Consider the following 6,100-nt stretch of genomic DNA (forward strand, 5'->3'; position numbering starts at 1 on the left):
TTTTGATTCCTTGTGGCATGTTCCATCAATCCCATAATTGCTACCATATCAAGTTTAGTGGTTGCCAAAACAACAACACACCTAAAGTTCAATAAAGCTTGTCTGGTTATCCCTAATGTGGAGCAAAAAGCTACTGTCCGATGTGTATATGGCCTTTGGGGCAGTGTAGATGGAGGAAAATTAAGGTCAACCTATGCCTCTGCCCTTCTTTCTGTTGGTTTGACTCTTGTGTGAGGTTGAATTACTGAATACACATACACCCATATCCCGTATCTATTATTGAAGACGGCTTGTATCCAGAACAGTCATCCATAAGCCTACTACATTTGAGTTGTCTTTTCAACAATTTAAGTCTTTATCATTAAACCCTTCATCAATTTGATTAGATGGAAATTTCAAGCACCACAGAGTACAGTGATTTCTATCATAAAATATTAGGCTAATTTTGTTACTGTTTCCTCTCCATGTTAACTGTTTCCTCTCCATGTTATGAAAGACTAAATGATTGTGTATTATTAATGTGAGGTGTGTGTATGTGTGTGTGTGTGTATGTGTGTGTGTGTGTGTGTGTGTGTGTGTGCATGCGCGTGCACATGTTTGGTACTGGGGTTTGAACTTGGCCTTGTAGGCAAGTGCTCTACAACTTGAGCATGCCACCAGCCCAATGTTGTAGTTATTTTTTAAAATAGGGTCTCACTTTCTGCCTGGGTGTGATTTATTTGCCATATTTCCAGGTAGCACGTGTCTATCTCTTTGTTGAGAAGGTTTCTCAAGAACTTTTTCTGCCTGAGATGGCTTCAAACCAGAAACTTTTCACACACTTTTTCTGCCAGACTAACCTCAAACCTGTCTCAACAATCTCAGCCTTCCAAATAGCTAGGATTACAGGCATGAGCCAAGGGCATTGGCTTGAGTATAAGGGTCTTTTTCCTTTAGTGAAAGAAATACAAAGGTCTATATAAACCATACTTTTTAATGCCATAGTAGATCAGTGACAAAATCTTTGAGTTATTTTCTTAGAAGTAAAGGGATACTCTGTCCATATTTGGGAATATTGGCATGAAAGCCCTTCACAATGTCATGGTCATGTCTGTTAATATGCTTTCCTGGTTTTGGGCATGCAGTATACCTAAAAATAGCCATGATTTTATTATCTAGTGCAGTTTCTGTTTTCAAAGAGATATGGGTATGTGTAAATGCAACATACAAGGCTAAGAAGGAACAATTACAAAGGGAAAACACTGCCTAGATGGCACTTTGAAGATGAACTTAAATCAATTGGTCCTACATAAAGACATAAGGATAATTTTTCATATTCAGTGGAACATTTTTAAAATTGTTAAACCAGTAGCTCTCAAAGATTCTTTGATTTATTTGAAGTGCAAACTTATATAATATCATAGATGCAGATGCTTCTCCACAATCTGGTTCTGATAAACCCAATGTAAATTTAAAACACATTTTCAAATGCATTTAATGCCCTTAATCTATCCAACATCACAGTTTAGCAATCTAGCATGCTATAGACTGTGGATTGACCACCTTCATCATCACATGACTGATGAAGAGCAGTGACTCAATACATGGCCCAGTATCTCAAGAGAGTAGCATACTGCATGCACATCACCCGCCAAGGAACAAGATCAAAACTCGATATTTGATGCAAGGCTTCTATCTATCACTTTCATGCCACTGTAAAGCTGAAAAATTCTAAATCCAATCATGTGCATGTGGGGTCGCCTGTATATATAAATGGAAGAACTACTGTGGTTGATTTTGCTTGAGGCCAAGTTCCAAGGATGCAGACCAAATTAGCTTCAGAAAACATCAAACAGCCCCCTGGGGTTGGCTCCAGCAGGCTGTAAAAGCAAGACTGGTTGAACTGGGGGAGTTAAACATAAGTCCCAACAGGTCTGCACAGTCTTGTGAAGTGCACCAAAACTGCCAAGGTTCTTCAGTGGTGTCTCGTGCTGGCAGAAGGCAGCCCTCTTACAGCAAAAGGCAATTTTCAGAGAGGGTTGACAGCTGGAGGTTGTCATCCAACTGCACTCCTAGAGACTGTCAAAGTAAAGCCTTCAGTTGTGAAGGGAGGATCAAAGCAAAACAACACACAGGGCATCTACTCCATTCTTTCTTACTTCCCACTTTGTGGTACTTGAGCCACTTTCAAACCTTAACACTTCAGAGTACTGTATGAAAATAACTAAACAAAAACTCCTCGTTCAAGGCTTTTAAAGCCAAGCCACTGGGCTACGGTGGCTTATGTCATACTTTTAGCTACTCAGGAAGTTAAGATCTGAAGATTGTGGTTTGAACCCAGCCTAAGCAGGAAAGTCCATGAGACTTATCTCTGATTAATCAACCAGCAAAAAGCTGGTAATGGCTGGTGTGGTAGCTCATACTTGTAATCCTAGCTACTCAGGAGGCTGAAATGAAGATCTTGGTTTGCAGCCAACCCTGGCAGAAAAGCCCCCATGAGACTCTTAGATGCAATTAATCACTCAAAAATTGGAAGTGGCTCAAAGTCATAGAGCATTAGCCTTGAGCAAAAGGAGCTCAGGGGCAGCACCCAGGCCCTGAGTTCAAGCCCCACTACCACCACCACCAACAACAAAAAGCTAGAAAATGGAGTGGTGGCTCAAGTGGTAGAGTGCTAGGTTTGAGTGAAAAAGCTAAAGGACAGGCCCTGAGTTCAAAACCCTAAAAAGGAAGACTTAAAAAATGAGAGCTAAAGCCTTCTGTCTGTTGTATTTGTTGTGTTGTCCACTTCTCTCACACAAGTCAAGTACTTAATTATAAGGCTGTAGCTAACTAAACAGTATGTCTAAGGTCCAAGAAAAGACCTGACAGGAATAGGTAAAGAAATAAGTGGTTGACAGAAAGGACCATTATTTAAAATAGTGGGAAATCCATGAGGTATCATATATAACTGATTAAACCAAAATATGAGCTACTAAGTTCCCCAGAAGACATCAGGACCAAGGGTCATCAGAGCATGTTTTGTGAGCTAGATGAGTTCAAATACTCGGAGCTTTCTGACTCTTCTCTGAAGTTTCCAAAGTTGTTTTAACACAAAAACTTGTGGAACGTGTTTAAAATAAGATTTTTAATAACAGGACAGAAATCACTTATAACAAAACCATGTGCTCTACCCCCCACCCAACATGCAGTTGCAACTGATTTATGACTTGGCCTTAATCACAATTTTCCTATTTATTTTTAGCACTAAAGATCTCAGCTGCCAGATTTGGAAATTTAGCAAGCACTCAAAAAGAGCATTCTCCAGTCTTAGTCTCAAATACGTGAGGGCCCTTTAGAGTCATTTCAGATGCTATTTTTATCTTAGGGAATCTCTGGAGTGGGCAAGATCAAGCAAGACAATGGCCCTAAGCCAGTTATGTACTGAAACGGTAGCAGCGTTTAGTCATGATTTCCCTCTTTGCTCATGGGAAAATATTGTCAACACTTTCCAAACTTTGAGGTAAAAAGATCTTTTTATGTCAAACGTGAATTTAAGACTTGATTTAGCTATTTACTAACTGTAGACTGTGCAAGTTATACTTTCATCTCTTTAAACTTCAGATTCTACATCTGTGAAATGAGGTAATTATTATGCTAGATAATTATTGCATATCTTATCACAATGCCTTTCATAAGACAAACTTTCAATCTATGCTATCATCATTACTAAATATAAAAACAGTCATATAAAGAAATAAACTGGCCTTCATTACTCTTGGAAAGGTTAGGAACCATAAAGGATTTGGTTATTTTGTTGTCAAAATGTAAGCAAATAGAAGGTAATTTGCTACAAAAAGGAATTCCAATTCTTTGTAATTGCTATCTTTGTATTTTTAATTTTGCTTGTTAGTGTTTTGTGATATAAAATGATCATAAACATAAGATTATAAGGTCAGATGTGATGATCATGCCTGTAATCCCTACTACTTGGGAGATAAAAATCAGGAGGCTCGCTTGGGCAAAAGAAAGGATGGGATCTCAACAACAACAACAGAACACCTAAGAGCCGGGGCCCACAGCTGTAATTCCAGCAATGCAGGAATCGTAAGTAGGAGGAACATGGTCTGAGGACAGGCCTAGGGTGGAGGGTGAGAAAGAAGAGGAGGCATAAAACTCGAGCTAAAAAAAAAAAGTTTAGACAAAATTCTGGGGGTGTAGCTCAAGTAGTAGACCATCTGCCTAGCAAACATAAGTCCCTTATTTAAACTCCAGAACTCCCAGAAGATAACTAATGAAGAATGATGATGAACAAAAATGAAATGTGCTGTGTGGGGGGGAACACCTTTAACAGGATGTTTTGTATTTAGTAAACACTGACCACTGACCACAACAGCATGCCTTTGATACTGCCCTTTTCTTAGAAGACCACACTCAGCAATGCTCAGACAATTCCTCTGTAGTAGCTGAGCACACTTACAAAATCAAATTGGTTCTGAAACTAGTTCCAACTCTTACTCCATTGCAAAGGCTAAAAATAAGTATAGTACTCTTGTATGTTTATACAATCACAGTGTTTTGCTTTGGTTTCAAAGTGAAAGCAGACTGATCCATTGGCTATATTTTCAATACACAATAAAAAAATGTTTGACCAAGTCAACCATAACTGTTCTCAGTGTGATCCCTGCTCAAAATGTATAACCTATACCAGTACTCTCACAGAAAACCCCCAGCCCATGACAATATGCATGGATACTAAGATAGTATCACCCAAGACAGGTGATTGACAGGCAGTATTTTTAATATACTCATGAAGTGTCATCATTTTGGTCTGTGAAAACATTCTAAATGCCTCGTAGGATATGAATTTGTCTTTCTCTGTTTTAAGAAGCCATCAATTATATTGTTCTATCCCACGAGTCCCTCATATTTTTATTCCTTTCCAGTAGTTCTCACTGCTGAAAAGTGAACTTTCTTAAATAAGGTTTTATGCATATAAATTTTATGGGAAGTTATGGCCTATCTTTAATGCCATCTCAGTGCTTTTCAAAACAGGTTCTCCCACATTTTCCTTAACTGTCAGGTTATGCTTGCAAATATTTTTATAAGATGCTGAGATAGAGCTTATTTGGACCACATAGAGCTCTCTTCAGATATTCCTTCCTTTTTCAACTTAGAAGAAACATTCCTTGAGAGCTCCAAGCCTGGCTACCTGATCCCAATCGCCTCTCTCTGCGATGGAATATTGCATTCTTCCGTGCTGTAACATATAGCTGACATCCGGGCTTTCTCCTGCCATTCTGGCTTTTAAAAGCACTGGACAAGCAGAGAAGACATTGTTATTGCAATGGCAGAAGGGCCTAGAAAGAAGATCTGACTGCAGTTTTTATATTGAGCTACAGGTACTTTCCAAGCACAATTTCCTGGTGCTGGCTGATTCCCCATCTCTGCCAGATCAAGAAAAACAAAGTGCTACTGAAACTACTCTTTTTACTAGATGAATTGTATCTCTTCATTGATGACTATCATGGATCCTCATATCAGAAGCACAGCACTGGTATGAGCATATCCAGAGCATATCAAAGCATATCCATCTTGCATACTGCATCTACAACAAGAGCAAGGCGACTGCATCTGCTGACCAGCTTTCTGTTTCCCCCAATATTTAGTGTTCCTCTGGTTCCATGAGGATGCTGCTCCCAGACCTGTGATTTCAGTGCAGTCTAATCTTCAGAAAAGGCCTAGAGAACAGACTAAAGATAAGGACATTTTTTAAAGTAGTTTAGACATAAAATCATTGCAAACTGAAATAAAATGTGCAGTTAGACACCATCTGTTGTCAGGGTTTTTTTCTTAAATACAAAGCAAGGGACAAGATTAGTTCACATTGAAATCTTTAGTTCAACATAGATACAATGAATAAGTACAGAAACAACTGCAGATGTGTGTATGTGCGCGCAAATTTCCAAGCTGAGAGGGCATAAGAGCAGCAACATCCCAGAAGCAACCAGCATACCAGACCCAAGATCTTATTTTCTAATACCATTCTCCAATAATAAAAGCCAAGGCTCCTTGGATAAATGGCCGGTTCCAATGTTAGCCAGGAATTATACAACATAAGCCTGAAATATATTCTAGTGTC

This window comes from Dipodomys merriami, unplaced genomic scaffold, assembly GCF_024711535.1.
Source record: "Dipodomys merriami isolate MVZ:Mamm:240054 unplaced genomic scaffold, mDipMer1.0.p SCAF_15, whole genome shotgun sequence".
In the NCBI taxonomy this organism is placed as follows: domain Eukaryota; kingdom Metazoa; phylum Chordata; class Mammalia; order Rodentia; family Heteromyidae; genus Dipodomys; species Dipodomys merriami.